Source organism: Oryctolagus cuniculus, chromosome 17 (genome assembly GCF_051225735.1).
Source record: "Oryctolagus cuniculus isolate XC-2025 breed Fujian yellow rabbit chromosome 17, ASM5122573v1, whole genome shotgun sequence".
NCBI lineage: Eukaryota > Metazoa > Chordata > Mammalia > Lagomorpha > Leporidae > Oryctolagus > Oryctolagus cuniculus.
The window spans coordinates 54,462,082-54,478,780 of NC_142883.1; the positions used below are offsets into that span (position 1 = coordinate 54,462,082).

General features: G+C 47.6%; 1 long non-coding RNA gene across 1 annotated transcript in view; it reads left to right on the top strand.

Annotated features, from left to right (window-relative positions):
• LOC127484348 (uncharacterized) overlaps positions 1–8,915 on the top strand; it is a 62,688-nt gene extending 53,773 nt beyond the window's left edge. The window contains exons 2-3 of the long non-coding RNA XR_016224291.1: positions 3,113–3,250; positions 8,124–8,915. This is a non-coding gene — a long non-coding RNA (uncharacterized LOC127484348). The remainder of the gene's footprint in view (positions 1–3,112; positions 3,251–8,123) is intronic.
• Positions 8,916–16,699: the final 7,784 nt, after the last annotated feature.

The window sequence follows — 16,699 nt, forward strand, 5'->3', positions numbered from 1 at the left end:
CAAGGACACTGTGAGAGGCTGGGACATTTTGCCTTCCTTGCCATCCCTGCCAATAGGGAAGCCATACAGTGGGGGTGCTCTGGAGCCCCCGCCCAGCCTCCATCACCTCCCACCAGGGTCAAATCCAGGCCTCCTTCATGTCTACAGCCTGGGCAACTTTTTTAAAAACAAGATTTATTTATGTATTTATAAGACTGAGTAACAGAGAGAAAGAGAGAGAAAGGGAGACCCAGAGATGTTCCCTTTGCTGGTTCACTCAGCAAACTGCCTGTAACAGCTGGGACCGGGCCAGGCCACAGGCAGGAGCCAGGAACTCCATCCAGGTCTCCCACAAGAGTACATGGGCCATTATCTGCTGCCTCTCAGAGGCGTTCATAGGAAGCTGGATCAGAAGCGTGGAGTGGCAGGGACTTGAGCAAGCACTTTGAGATGGGAGACAGGTGTTCCAAGTGGCAGCTTAACCTGCAGTGATGCAATGCCCAACATACTGTGTGGGAAACTTTTAACCTGTTTCCTTTTTAAATTTTTATTTATTTCTGAGAGAGAGAGAGAGAAAGAGAGAGTTTTCCATGCGCTGGTTCACTCCCCAGATGGCTGCAATGGTCAGAGCTGCACCCATCTGAAGCCAGGAGCCAGGAGCTTCCCCCAGGTCTCCCACACAGGTGCAGGGGCCCAAGGGCTTGGGCCATCTTCCACTGCTTCCCCAGGCCACAGCAGAGAGCTGGATTGGAAGTAGAGCAGCTGGGACTTGAACCGCCACCGGCACTGCAGGCGGTAGATTTAACCTGTTGCACCACAGTGCCGGCCTCTCTCCCATGACTTTTTCAGACCTCTTGAATTCCATCTCCCTGTACCGCTTCGTTTCAAAGCAGATCCAAATCTTTCAACGTCGGATGAAGTCTGAAAAGGAAGCCTAGGGCCTCTGGGAGTCAGTTTCCTTCTCCCTTTGTCCTAGGTGGTGGTGAGTAAAGGCAATTAGAACAAGCTGTAGTCTCTACCTAGGAATGGCCAGGGGCCTCCCTGGGAATAAACTCACCCATTTCCGTACTCTCGCCTGGAAATGCTAGTGGTTGGTGACACTGGTTGGGTGACCTACCTACATCAGCTGTGCAGTTTGTACTTTGTCGTTGTAGCGGAGCCCACCCGCCAAGACAAGCTGCCTTCCAGTTGCTGCATGGCTTGGGCAGCCTTCCCTGTCTGTTCTTTCTCTGCTGCTGAGCGCCCCCCGCCCCCACCCCGGGGAAGGGGAAGGGAGGAGAGCAGTGGCTTTAGAAGATTTGCATCCCATTTAAAAAACAGCATTTTGGCAACTTTTGTTAGATGCCAGGGGTTTGGGGAAGGGCACAGATGTCAAAGAGGAAAAAACAAAAGGAAATATTCTGGGAATTCCCAGTGTGTTCCTGGCACCAGATAGGAATTCCAATTCCTGTGGACGGTTCTCTCTGCTGCCCTATCGCCTGCACTCCTTTCTCCTAACACTGAAGAGCTGGGCGGGTGCCTGGGGCTAATTCAAGCCTTGTTGGGGCCCCTGGTTCCCCTGGGTCTGGCTCAAGAGAGAGCGCACAGACAGCAGCAGGTGGGTACGTGGTGTGTCCAGGCCCTCTCTGATGACAGAGCAGCCAGTCCCCAGGGGGACTTCTGTGCTGCTACACTGTCCCCACTGGTCTGGCCTGGTCTTGCCTTCTGCCACCTAACGATGGAAAGTGAGGCTGGAGGCATCTGGAGCCATGCTCTTGTTTTGGATTTCTAGGATTATTTATTTATTCATTTTTTTTTGATTTTTTTATTTAATAAATATAAATTTACAAAGTGCAACTTTTGCATTGTTGCAGCTTTTCCCCCCATAACCTCCCTCCCACCCGCAACCATCCCATCTCCCACTCCCTCTCCCATCCCATTCTTCATCAAGATTCATTTTCAATTATCTTTATATACAGAAGATCAACTTAGTATATACTAAGTAAAGATTTCACCAGACTGCACCCACACAGCCACACAACTTATAGAATACTATTCGAGTAGTAGTTTTACTGTTAATTCTCATAGTACAACACATTAAGGACAGAGATCCTACATGGGGAGCAGGTGCACAGTGAGTCCCGTTGTTGATTTAACAATTGACACTCTTATTTATGATGTCAGTAATCACCTGAGGCTCTTGTCATGAGCTGCCAAGGCTATGGAAGCCTATTCAGTTCACCAATTCTGATCTTATTTAGACAAGGCCATATCATAGTGGAGGTTCCTTCCTCCCTTCACAGAAAGGTACCTCCATCTCCGATGGCCCATTCTTTCCTCTGAGATCTCATTCACTGAGATCTTTCATGTAGGTCATTTTTGCCACAGTGTCTTGGCTTTCCAAGCCTATGAAACTCTCATGGACCTTTTAGCCAGATCCAAATGCCTTAAAGGGCTGATTCTGAGGCCAGAGTGCTGTTTAGGGTATTTGCCATTCTATGAGTCTGCTGTGTATCCTGCTTCCCCTGTAGGATCATTCTCTCCCTTTTAATTCTATCCTTCATTATTTGCAGACACTGGTCTTATTTGTGTAATCTCTTTGACACTTAGCCTATCTTTTTGATCAATTATGTACTTAAACTGATCACTTTAACAAGTGAGATGGCATTGGTACATGCCTCCTTGATGGGGTTGAATTGGAATTCCCTGGCACATTTCTAGCTCTACCATTGGCGGTAAGTCAGAGTGAGCATGTGCCGAACTGTATATCTCCTCCCTGTCTTATTCCCAATCTTATATTTAACAGAGATCACTTTCAGTTAATTTTAAGTAACTAAGAGTAATTGTGTATTAATTAAAGAGTTCAACCAATGGTATTAAAATCATTCATCTTTATAATCTAAAATAATCACATGCAAACAGTCGTGTGTGCGTGTTTGCTTATATACACACACATGCTGATGGGGAAAGTGTCCACAGCTTTCATTGGATTCACAAAGGTGCCCCACCATAAGAAGAAAAAAATGGCTGCATTGAGGAATAAGGAGATCAAATTTCTTTGAGACCATTTTATGCCAGGTATTATGCTAGATTTTTGTGAAACTTTCTACAAAATGAACCCATCATGACTGTGGTATCTTCATTTTTGTCTTAGAAAACCAAGCACCTTGCATTCCTGCCACTGCCTTATGTGGCTCCTATTTTCAGGACCTGGGAGGCACCCATGGCCCACGGCCTTAGCCTCGGGGGATAGCCTGGTGGATGTGAAGTACCCTGAACTGCCAAGAGTGTGGTGAGCTCTAAGACAGACGAGTCTGGGACAGGGGGTAGGAGCGGCAGAAGGGGGCCTTGAGGGGCCCTCTCAGAGGAGCTAACAACTCAGGGGGGTCTTGAAGAGCTATTGAGTTGGCGGGAGGCCAGAGGGCATTCCTGAAATGTGGCTGAAGTCCTGGGATGAAGACGGGACAGAGACAGGTGCAGCACCTGTCGGGGCTTGGTTCCACCCTGAAGCTGAGACCCTCTTCTCCCCCCATGGAGCAGCTATGAGCATGTCCATGAATACAGCACTCCCAGTCACGTATTTATGGCTTCTGCTTCTTTATGGTTTAAAATTGATTTTTCTCTGTAGGTGGGGAGGAATCTTGTTTGCACTTTTGCTGCTTCTTTTTTTTGGGGGGGTGTCCTCTTGTTTAGCTACCTTTACCTGCTAAATAACACACTCACCCTCTCTTGCTTGTCTTGTCCACATTTTGATCATGTCAATTGACTTTTTTTTCCCACTTAGAGATTCAGGTACATGGATCCAACCATGCACTAAGGCAATGCATTTTTTTAAAAAATTATTTGAAAGGCAGAGTTATAGAGGGGCAGAGGCAGAGAGAGGGAGAGAGGTCTTTCATCCACTGGTTCACTCCCCAAATGGCTGCAATAGCTGGAGCTGAGCTGATTCAAAGCCAGGAGCCAGGAGCTTCTTCTGGGTCTCCCATGCAGGTACAGGGGCCCAAGGAGTTGGGCCATCTTCTACTGCTTCCCAGGTTATAACAGAGAGCCAGATCAGGAGTGGAGCTGCTAGGACTCGAACCGGTGCCCATATGGGATGCCGACACTGCAAGCGGCAGCTTTACCTGCTACGCCACAGTGCTGACCTCATCAATACATTTCTAACAAAACACAGGCACACTCATAAGCTTGTGCGACATGACTTTATAAAGAAGTTTCTTCTTAATTTCTCTCCAGAGTTCACTGACCCTAAAGGAACTCACCAATCCAGAGAACCGGTTTCAAAGACCAGGAATAAAGACATGTAAAGACATTCCTAAATATATTTGTCTGGCAATTTCCTAATATTAAAAACCAGTGAACAATGTAATGAGGACTCTATTTCACACTGCAAATGAGCCATGGCACTCAGCGGTGGACCACAGGAAATACTGCTTTCTTTATATGTACATCACGTTATACTCTACACTTCAGAATTCCCAGTTAAGTAGTCTAGGTGAGGTGGTACATGAACAATATACTGGAATGCTATTTATAAAATACCAGAACTTTCTGGTTCCAGTTTTTTGCTCAGTAGTTGCCCTACGAGTGTCTAAGATACTCCAAAAGAACTTATATCCGGAGGCTGGCGCCGTGGTGCAGTGGGTTAATCCTGTGCCGGCATCCCATATAGGCATTGGTTCTAGTCTCGGCTGCTCCTCTTCCTATCCGGCTCTCTGCTATGGCCTGGGAAAGCAGTAGAAGATGGCCCAAGTGCTTGGGCCCCTGCACCCGCATGGGAGACCAGGAAGAAGCTCCTGGCTCCTGGCTTCGGATCGGCACAGCTCTGGCTGTTGCAGCCATTTGAGGAGTGAGCCAACAGAAGGAAGACCTTTCTCTCTGTCTCTCCTTCTCACTGTGTGTAACTCTACCTCTCAAATAAATAAAAAAGAACTTGCATCTGTGGGCACACACTTTATTCTCCCCCCACAAAATTCATAATATGCTGTGGAATTACTAATAACTCACCTAAATAGGGGCAAATGATGCCAAAGAAGAGCAAAAATGGAACGGAAAAGGAACACAACACATTTATACCATCACGTACAGGAAGCCAAAGCCGGAGACATGGAATTTCAGCAACTAAGTTTATTTATTGCTAAGTGGAATTCTTCTGAACTACCTACAAATTATGTACAAAGGCCTGTGAGACAGGTTTTCGTAGAACAGCAGCCTGTTCTGACTCCTAGCACAATTCAAAGGTGAAACATAAGATTTCTTTTTTTCATAAATAAAAAAAAAAGACAACTGGTGAAAGTGTTTCACACAATACAGACTGACCCTGGTTGTGCATGTGAGGGCTGTTGGTTTAGTTTAATTTTGTCACACACCAAGAATTGTCACAATAGTTAAGAGGAGGGGAGGCAAGCTAACAAATGTCACCAGTACAACAGTGCGTTTCCATCTGAGGGCAGTTGCTGCTTTGCATCTGCCAGACTACAAGACTGCTAAGGTAGACACCTGAATTCATGCTTCTAATAAGCCTGTTGGGCCGGCGCCGTGGCTCACTAGGCTAATCCTCCGCCTTGCAGCGCCGGCACACCGGGTTCTAGTCCCGGTCGGGGCGCCGGATTCTGTCCCGGTTGCCCCTCTTCCAGGCCAGCTCTCTGCTGTGGCCCAGGAGTGCAGTGGAGGATGGTCCAAGTACTTGGGCCCTGCACCCCATGGGAGAACAGGATAAGTACCTGGCTCCTGCCATCGGATCAGCGTGGTGCGCCGGCTGCGGTGGCCATTGGAGGGTGAACCAACGGCAAAGGAAGACGTTTCTCTCTGTCTCTCTCTCACTGTCCACTCTGCCTGTCAGAAAAAATAAATAAATAAGCCTGTTGATCTGATCTTCCCTAAGGCCAGCGTCTCCACCCTCTGCAAAACAAGTGGTCTTTTCTTTTCTTTTTCTCTTTTCTGACAGGCAGAGTTAGACAGAGAGAGAGAGAGAAAAAGGTCTTCCTTCCGTTGGTTCACCCCCCAAATGGCCGCTATGGCCGGCACGCTGCGCCAATCCGAAGCCAGGAGCCAGGTGTTTCCTCCTGGTCTCCCATGGGGTGCAGGGCCCAAGCACTTGGGCCATCCTCCACTGCCTTCCTGGGCCACAGCAGAGAGCTGGCCTGGAAGAGGAGCAACTGGGACAGAACCGGTGCCCCAACCGGGACTAGAACATGGGGTGCTGGCGCTGCAGGCGGAGGATTAGCCTAGAGAGCCATGGCGCCGGCTAAACGAGTGGTCTTTTCTTCATCCCACCTTGTGGACAAGATCATTTGAAGACCACAGGAAGTTATTTTCCTCCTTGAAGTGTGTTCCAATAGAACGGATCTCATGAATCAGATCTTCCATGTGGATGATATGCACATTTACCAAGAGAATGGGCAAGCAGCCCAGGCAATTCGCTTCTTATTGATTTGGCCATAGCTACACGTGCAAATCAGCTCACTTACTGAGGGGCCCCCATGCCACATGCAGTACCACAATCCTCAGCATGCCAATCAAGGCCTTGCTGAGCTTAACACAGGTGCTGCTTAAGCTTTGGTGAAGGGCCAGCGCCGTGCAGCACCGGCACACCGGGTTCTAGTCCCGGTCAGGGCGCCGGATTCTGTCCCGGTTGCCCCTCTTCCAGGCCAGCTCTCTGCTGTGGCCCAGGAGTGCAGTGGAGGATGGCCCAAGTGCTTGGGCCCTGCACCCCATGGGAGACCAGGAGAAGCACCTGGCTCCTGGCTTCGGATCAGCGCGGTGCATCTGTTGCAGCCGTGGCGGCCATTGGAGGGTGAACCAATGGCAAAGGAAGACCTTTCTCTCTCTGTCTCTCTCTCTCACTGTCCACTCTGCCTGTAAAAAAAAAAAAATAAATAAAATAAATAAATAAATAAATAAATAAATAAATTTCCTTAAAAAAAATCTGGTGAAGGCCAAGAAGCACTTTTTGGACTTTGGGGCTCACGCCGTTGGTCCCTCTGATCCTGTTGACAAATGCCAGTTTGGGTTCTGCAGGTGCATCGAAGTTGCCAGCTTTCCTGGCACGCTCGCCATCCGAAGCTCAGTTCTGTCCCTCTGCCTGTATCTGGTATCTGTTGTGCTGGGACTCAGCCTTTTCACTGAGAAGCTTCCTCCTTGCCTTTTGAAGCAATCTTTTTTTTTTTTTTTCAAAGATTTATTTTTTTATTTATGTGAAAGACAGAGATACAGAGAGAGGTAGAGACACGGAGAGAGGTCTTCCATCTGCTGGTTCACTCCCCAGATGGCTGCAACGGCCGGAGCTGCGCCGATCCGAAGCCAGGAGCCAGGAGCGTCTTCCAGGTCTTCCACGTGGGTGCAGGGGCCCAAGCACTTGGGCCATCTTCTACTGCTCTCCCATCCATAGAAGGGAGCTGGATCGGAAGTGGAGAGCCGGGACTAGAACCGGCGCCCATATGGGATGCCAGTGCTTCAGACCAGGGCTTTAACCCACTGTACCAGAGTTCCGGCCTAGAATTAAATTTTTAAAAATATGGTAAATAACCTAACATTTGCCATCGCAGCCATTTTAAAGTGTGCAGATCCGTATCAGGCACATTCCCATTGCTGTGTAAGGAAGCATCACCGCCATTCATCTGCAGAACCGTTGTCATCGCGTAAAACTGAAACTCTGCACCCATTCAACAACCGTTTGCTTTCCCCTCCCACACTCTTTTTTTTCCCTCCCACACATTCTACTCTTTGTCTCTATGATTTCAACCACACAGAGCACCTCATGTAAGTGGAACAAGATGCTGTTTCTTTCCTATGACCTTGTCTCACTTAGTATAATGCTCTCATACTGCAAGATATCTTTTTTTTGGAGACTGAATAACATTTTGTTACATACATACACAGCACTTTGCTCATCTGGGGGATTTTGCTTTTGTTTTGAGTGTATCTGCAGGAATGGAATTGCTGGATCCTATGGTGATTCTATTTTTATTTTTTTGAGGAACTGCCACACTTTTCCCACAATAGCTGTATCGTTGTATGGTCCCATTAACAGTGTACAAGACTTCCAATTTTTCTCACATCCTGGCCAACACTTCTTGTTTTCTTTTTTTTTAATAATTGCAATCCTCAGGAATATATTTTTTTAATCAACCTTTTTTTTTTTTTTTTTTTTTTTTTTTTTACAGGCAGAGTGGACAGTGAGAGAGAGAGAGAGAGACAGAGAGAAAGGTCTTCCTTTGCCGTTGGTTCACCCTCCAGTGGCCGCCACAGCTGCAACAGATGCACCGCGCTGATCCGAAGCCAGGAGCCAGGTGCTTCTCCTGGTCTCCCATGGGGTGCAAGGCCCAAGGACTTGGGCCATCCTCCACTGCACTCCTGGGCCACAGCAGAGAGCTGGCCTGGAAGAGGGGCAACTGGGACAGAATCTGGCGTCCCGACCGGAACTAGAGCCCGGTGTGCCGAGGCTGCTAGGTGGAGGATTAGCCTACTGAGCCGCGGCGCCAGCCCAACATTTCTTTAATGATGAATGATATTGGACGTATTTTCCTGGGCTTGTTGATCATTTGTGTATCTTCTTTGGAGAACCACCTATTCAAGTCCTTTTCTCTTTTTACAATCAGGTTTGTTGCTGTGGCTGTCCAGTCGTAGAAGTTCGTTATACAGTCTGGATATGGACCTCAAGATTTGCTAATATTTTCTCTCATCCTGTGATTGAGTCACTCTGTTGTTTGTGTTCTTCGATACACAACAGCTTTTGTGATTATATATTGTCAAATTTACCTAGTTTTATTCCTATTTCTGGGTCTTTGGCATGATATCCAAGAAATCATTGCCAGGTTCAATGTCATGAAGCTTTGACAATGTAAGGAAGCTATGTGTCCATGTGTTCTAAGAGTTTTATAGTTTTAGGTCTTGTGCTCAGATCTTTAACATTTTGAGTTATTTTTTTCCTATAGTATAAGGTAAAGGTACAGGTGGATGTTCAGTTTTCTCAGTACTGTTTGTTTAAAAGACCGTCATTTCCCCCATTGAATAGTCTTGGAAACCTGCTGAAAATCATTAACACATATGTGACAATTTATTTCTGGTTTCTGTATATTCTAATCCACTATGTTAGCACCATACTATTTTGATTAGTAAAGCTTTGCAATGAGTTTTTTAAAAAGACATTTATTTATTTGAAAGGCAGAACTATAGAGAGAGAAGGGGAAAGACACACATACATGCACAGAGAAAGGGGGGGGGTCTTCCATCTGCTCATTCACTCCCCAATTGACCACAACAGCCGAAGCTGCACTGATCTGAAGCCAGGAGCCAGGAGCTTCTTCCAGGTCTCCCAGGCAAGTGCAGGAGCCCAAGGACTTGGGTCATCTTCTACTGCTTTCCCAGGCCATAGCAGAGAGCTGGATTGGAAGTGGAGCAGCCAGGACTAGAACTGGCGCCCATATGGGTTGCTGGCACCCCAGGTGGAGGTTTAACCTGCTACGCTACAGCACTGGCCCCAGATACTTGATTTTTAAAAACTCAGTTAAAAGCAGCATACTTAAAAAATAAACTCATTCTCAAACTTTTTGGTGCCAGTTTATACAAGTGCAACTTATGTTAGTATTTTAATTTGTAAGAGTTTTTATGAATAAACTTTTTACTTGGGAACAATTCTAGATCTACAGAAAAGTTGTAAAGCCTCAGTCTTTCCTAATATTTTATGTTTAATTTTTTTATTTATTGGGAGGATAGAGAGAGAAATTAAGAGCAAGAGCTCACTCTCATTCACTGATTCACTCCCCAAATGCCTGTCAGGAGCCCGGAACTCAATCCAGGACTCCCACACGGGTGGCAGGAACCCAAGTACTTGAGCCATCAATGGTCTTCCCTAATGTTAACATCTCTTGTAACCACGGGACATTTATCAAAACACAGGCATTAATTTGGGTACATTAGTAACAAGTAGACTCTAGACTTTGTTTGGATTTCACCAGTTTCTCCACTAATGTCTTGTTTCAGTTCCAGCATACCTAGTTTCACGTAGAATACTTTGATTTTTGAAAGCAGCTCCCTTGTGAAGCCCATTTAGTAATTCCAACATTTCAGATGTTGATTCTCAGGAACATCTTAGGTATTTAATCGGCAAGTGATGATGATTTTGTTCTTTCCTTCTGAATCCTTGTATTTTTATTTCATTTTTCCTGCTGTTTTGGGTAGGACTTGTAATACTTTGCTACACAGAAATAATGAGTCAGGATGGGGCCAGCATTGTGGTGCAATGAGTTAAGCTTCTGCCTGGGACACATGCATCCCACATGAGCACAGGTTCAAGTCCCAGCTGCCCCAACTCTCTGCTAACCTGCCTGGGAATGCAGCAGAGGATGGCTCAAGCACTTGGGCCTCTGCCTCCCATGTGGGAAACCCCAGTGGAGGTCCAGGCTCCTGGCTTCTGCCTGACCATTCCCTGCCTTTACAGTCATTTAGGGACTGAACCAGAGGATGCAAGATAACTCTCTCTCTCTGTCTCTCTCTCTCTGTCTCTTTCTCCCCACCCCCCGCCCCGTAACTCTGCCTTTCAGTGCCTGTTTTTTTGTTTGTTTGTTTGTTTTTTTAACAGGCAGAGTGGACAGTGAGAGACAGAGAGAAAGGTCTTCCTTTGCCGTTGGTTCACTTTCCAATGGCCGCTGCGGCCGGCGCGCTGCGCTGATCCAAAGGCAGGAGCCAGGTGCTTCTCCTGGTCTCCCATGGGGTGCAGGGCCCAAGGACCTGGGCCATCCTCCACTGCACTCCCTGGCCACAGCAGAGAGCTGGCCTGGAAGGGGGGCAACCAGGACAGAATGCGGCGCCCCGACCGGGACTAGAACCCGGTGTGCCGGCGCCGCTAGGCGGAGGATTAGCCTATTGAGCCGCGGCGCCGGCCTAACTCTGCCTTTCAAATAAATAATTGTTTTAAGAAAAAAAGGAAATAAGGAATGATTCACGTTGACCTGTTTTTCTTATTTCTGATCTCAGAGGAAGAACTTCCTACATTTTCCCATTCAGTCTGACGTTGTTGTGAGGTTCTTCAAGCATCTCTTTGATCTTGGTATGGAAGTTCCCTTTATTCCCAGTTTATGAGAAAGCATTTTTAAAAATCATGGTGAATTTCATTAAGCATTTTTTCCTGCCTCTGTTGAAATTATCATGTATATTTTCTTGTTTAATCTGTTCCTATAATGTATTAACATGAATTGATTTTCAGATGTTAAATCAAACATAATCCTAGAATGAGCCTTAACTTGTCTTAGGATGGGTTATCTTTCTTATATATGTGCTGGTAGATTCAGTTTGCTAATTTTTTTTTTTAGAATTCTTTGAATTTATGTTCACAAATGAAATTGACTTATTTTGCTTTGATACCAAGATAATACTAGCCACATGAAACAAACAGGCATGTACTTTTGTTATTGTTCTCTGGAAAAGTTTCGGTAAGACTGGAAATATTTCTTCCTTAATTGTTTTATGATTGTTTAAAGCCAAGAAATAGGAGATGGTGCTGGCATCCCAAAGCAGAGTGCCTGTTCGAGTCCTAGGTGCTCCACCTCCAATCCAGCTTCCTGTTAATGTGCCTGGGAAAGCAGTGGAAGAGAGCCTGAGTGCTTGGGTCTTAGCCACCCATTGAGGCAACCTGGATGGGGCTCCAGGCTCCTGGTTTTAGCCTGGACCAGCCCTAGCCATTGTGGCCATTTGGGGAGTGAACTAGCTAATGAAAGATCTCTTTCTGGCTCTCTCTCTCTCTCTCTCTCTCTCTGTTTTTCAAATAAATAAGTAAATCTTTCAAAAACAAGAAAAGCAGAGAGAGGAGAGAGGTATCTATGATTTGCTGGTTCACTTTCCAAACGCATATAACAGTTGGATGTGGGCCAGCCCAATGCCAGGAGCCTAGATCTCAATTCAGGTCTTCCGTGTAGGCAGCAGGGACCCAACTACTTGAGCCATCAGCTGTTGTTTCGCAGGGTGCACATTAGCAGGAAGCTGGAACTGGAAGCAGTGCTGGGACTTGAACTCAGACATTCCAGTGTAGGATGTGTGACTCAACTGGCATCTCACCTGCTGCACCAAACACCAGCCCCTATTTTTTTGTTTTTAACTGTTACATAAAAATTGTGCACATGTACAGGGTACCATGAGATGTTTTGACACATATATTGTGTAATGTTCAAGCCAGGATAAACACATGCGTCTCCTCATCTGTCACTTCTTTATGGAGAAAGCATTCCTAATCCTTAAAAATAGAGAGCTTGACGAATTTGCGTGTCACCCTGCAGAGGGGCAACACTCATCTCTGCAGCTTTCCAATTTCAGTGTGTGTGCTGTAGAAGCAGGTACCCTGCACACTCTTGGAAATTATTGTGGACCCTAAGGAACTTTTTTTAAAAAAATGTATTTATTTGAGAGATAGAGTTACAGACACAGAGAGAGAGGTCTTCCATCCACTGGTTCATTCCCCAGGTGGCCGCAATGGCTGGAGTCAGGCTGATCCAAAACCAAGAACCAGGACCTTTCTCCAGGTCTCCCACATGGGTGCATGAGCCCAAGCACCTGGGCCATCTTCTGCTTTCCCAGGCCATCAGCAGGGAGCTGGATCAGAAGTGGAGCAGCTGGGACTCAAACCGGTGCCCAAATGGGATGCTGGCACTGCAGGCAGAGGCTTAATCCACTACACCACAGCGCCAGCCCTGATACCAAGGAACTTTACATTATGTTTATACTAGTGTTCCAGATATTGATACGTACTAGACTAGAAAATAAAACAGAAAAATTAAAAATGTTTAATTTATGTAAAATAGCAATCACTAATCAATTATAATGAACATAAGTAGTACCCTTTTATGAAAAATAATTTTATTTTCTAAAGCCAAGAACACTAGTGAGAAGTATGTATTACATTTTTGCAAATCTCTTGAATTTCTGAATTAATAGAGAACAACTGATTCTCGTGTCTGCTTCTGTCTAGAAAATTTTGTAATGAGTTGTTTGGGCCAAGTGTGTAAAGAGAATTCAGCCTCACATAGGTATGTAGTTATAAAAGAAGGAATATTTTCATGGCTTTTCTGATAATTGTGGATGCAGTTCATTGATTGTACAGCAACCTTTGACATTTGGTAGTTCACAAAGTCAGTTTCAGTGGAAATGTGGACCATGTCACTAACGGTTTCATACTCTGCTATGTTACCAGCCATAGCTCTGCCTAGCACTTTGAGTGCATCTTGCAACAATGTATGATCTTGTGACATTATGCATTAGCCAGTGGGAAGACGTTGGCTCCCTGAGTTATACAGATATTCCAAACGCTGACACGTTTTATTGTAGAAGAACAATGGCTGGATCTGCATGAACTCCCAGGAAGCCAGCTGGATGGGATTCCCGCCTTCAGGGTGGGAGGGGTCTTCAGACCATGGACTCAAACTGCCACCCAATGTCAGAATGAACCTTGCCCGGAGGGAAGCCCCTCCGTGCCACCTGAACCACCAGATGACCTCACCTGTTTTGCCATTTGACCTTGGGCAAGTTGGTCTCCTCATTTCTCAAACAGAGGATTCTAATATACCAACTCAGCTCACAGAGTTATTATAAGGTCTAAGGGAGATAAGGAGTGTGAAAGTGTTTTGTAAACGGTGAGCTCACTCATTTCTATGTTAGGCAATCACACAGCTAATTAAGTATGTTAATGACAATGAACAAAGTTGGCTGCTAGAACATTCTTCCTTCCATTAGGCTAGAATCTGGGTCCTGTTACCACTTTCCCACTGGTCTAGACCTGTCTGCTAAGCTTGAGTGGTGGTTCTCATCGTGTGGTCCCTGGGCCCGCAGTATCAGTGTCACCTGGGGGCTTGTTACGCATGCAGATTCTCAGCGCCAACCCCAGAACTCGTGGGTCAGAAACGCTGGGGTTTGAGCCTTCCCAAAGTTTCAGAACCACTCATCTGATCGCAGCATCTCAAACTGTCTTTCTAAACCACGTGGGCCAACCAGACACGATGAACACTCAGTTCTGCAGTGTGCAAGCTGCTTCCTGCCCAATGGGACGGGGCCCACTGACCATGAACTTGGGCAACCCGGCAGTGCCGAGTTGCTTCAAAGGTTTCCAAACACTCTCCGTTTCTGTACTTACCCCCAGGAAGCCCGTTCACAACTTGAGTGGAACTGCTTCTCAAACACAGCGTGCACGCAGGTCACTGGGCACGTTGTCAAGGTGCATGTTGGGATTCCCTAAGTCTGGTAGGGGGGCTGAGAAACTTCATTCCCTGGCATTCGAGGGAGATTGATGCTGGACCATGGAGCACACTTAGAATAACAAGACTAGACCAGAGCGACACACAGCGTGTTCTCTTTTCTTTTTTTTTTTCTTTATTTTTATTTTTATTTTTTTATTTTTGACAGGCTGAGTGGACAGTGAGAGAGAGAAGAGACAGAGAGAAAGGTCTTCCCTTTGCCGTTGGTTCACCCTCCAATGGCCAGCGCAGCCGGCGAGAGCGTGTTCTCTTTTCTCACAAGCATCTACCAAAACACTTGCAGCTAGCTGTCCTGCTTCCATTCTGCTGCTAGCCATCACACTCACATTCCCCAGGCTTCCTCTCTAGGCAAACTTGACTGGTGCCCTCATCTGTTCCCGAGGAGGCAATGGTTCCTCACCCCCAACCCTAATCCAGGCTGGCCCTATGGATGCCACGCGCCCCAGAGCCAGCACCTCCTCTTCTCTCTTCTCCCTCCTTTTTCTGGCATTGGAGGCATTTCCTTCAGTGTGTCCTGGGCTGGCTCCAGCCCTGGGGGAATTTTCAGATGGCTCATGCTTCTGGGAAGCTCTTGAGGCTGGAAGAAGGAAATCACCGCAGGGCTGGACAGTGCAATGTGCATCTGCCTAACCTGGACCCCCGCCCGGCTGTGCCTGTTGTGCCCTCTGCCCTCTGGGCGCTCCTGGCTGACCCGTCCAGACCCAGTGCAATCCAACACCAGGATCCTGGGCTTTCCTTCCCTTCCGCCACTCACCCCTTCCGCACCCTGGGGCACTTGGGGAGAGCAGGGAGGACTGCTGACGCTGTGACCCTACGGGACACCCTTCTCAAGGCTCTCGATCCCACCACCCTGGAATCCCCTCTTCCATTTTTCAGTGCTGCCCAGAGCTAATCTCACTCCCCCAAAGCCAGCCCTGAACCAAAGCTGTCTTTCCAGAAGTTCCTGTAAAATGCATTTTGTGGGAGGGTATAGAGGGTAAACAGCTTAAAAAATTACACCAGGCCAGTACCGCAGCTCACTTGGCTAATCCTCCACCTGCGGCGCTGGCACACCGGGTTCTAGTCCCGGTCGGGGCACTGGATTCTGTCCCGGTTGCCCCTCTTCCAGGCCAGCTCTCTGCTGTGGCCAGGGAGTGCAGTGGAGGATGGCCCAAGTGCTTGGGCCCTGCACCCCATGGGAGACCAGGAGAAGCACCTGGCTCCTGGCTTCGGATCTGCGCAGCGCGCCGGCCATAGCAGCCATTTGGGGGGCGAACCAACGGAAGGAAGACCTTTCTCTCTGTCTCTCTCTCTCTCTCTCTCTCTCTCACTGTCTAACTCTGCCTGTCAAAAAAAAAAAAAAAATTACACTCAGCTTTACAAGGAAATGAAGACTCAGATACATTAGAAACCCCATTTCATTGCCCTGAATGTGCTTTTTTTCCTGATGTCTCCATACATTTTTAAAAGAGATTTGTTTATTTATTTGAAAAACAGAGTGACGGGGGTGGGGGGGAGATCTTCCATCCACTGGTTCACTCCCTAAATGGCTACAACAGGCAGGGCTGGCCCCAACTGAAGTCAGGAGCCTGGAACTCCCTCTGGGTCTCCCATGCGGGTGCAGGGCCCACGTGCTTGGGCCATCCTCCACTGCCTTCTCAAGTGCATTAGCAGGGAGCTGGATTGGAAGCAGAGCAGCTGGGACTCCAACTGGTGCTCCAAATTGGGATGCTGGCATCGCACCACAACGCTGGCCCCAAGTAATATAATTTTTAAAATTGGACCGGTCCATTACATCAGAGGCCACAGATCTCTAATTTATGACCCCTGGCCTTGTGTGAAGAGGTGGTGACCAGGTTTGTGGAAGGCAGGCTCAGAGCCTTGGTGGAGTGGGGAGAGGGACCTAAGGCAGCAACAGCCCCATGAGGCCCTTGGTTGATATGCTTGGCCACCACCAGCAGGGGGCGCTGAAGGTTTCCTTCCCCCTCCCCCTGCCCCATCACACCTGCTCATCCTCCCGCCCTATGAGGCCAAAGCCACAAACTGGGTACCTCTCCCAGGCGCTGAGGGGAGGAGCATCGCGTGTGACAAGCGAAGATGACTTGGGCTCTCAGGTCTGTGTGGCAAGATCTGTGCAGACGTCACTTGGGACCTGCCCTAGTGGAGTTGTTCTGGCTCCTCTGGTTGGATTCCTGCCTCTCAAACTCTTGGTGGCCAGTGCTCTGGGGCAGCACCTGCCTGCCAGAGACAAGCAGGAACAGGGCAGGGCCGTGGCGGGAGGAGGGGAGAGGGAAGGCCCACGCTGGGATTATGAACAGAAACTTTGGTGCACACACTAGAGGGGTTCCATCTCTCAATCATGAACCAACTCAGAAGGAAGGCAGCCAGAGGTGTGGGAAGCTGGGCAGCTCCAGCTGGGGTCTGAGTGCCTGTGTCCCTAGAGAATCCATGCGCAGACCCCTAATCCCCTGTGGGTTGGTGTTAAGAGGTGATTGGGTCAGGAGGCTCTGCCCTCGTGAATG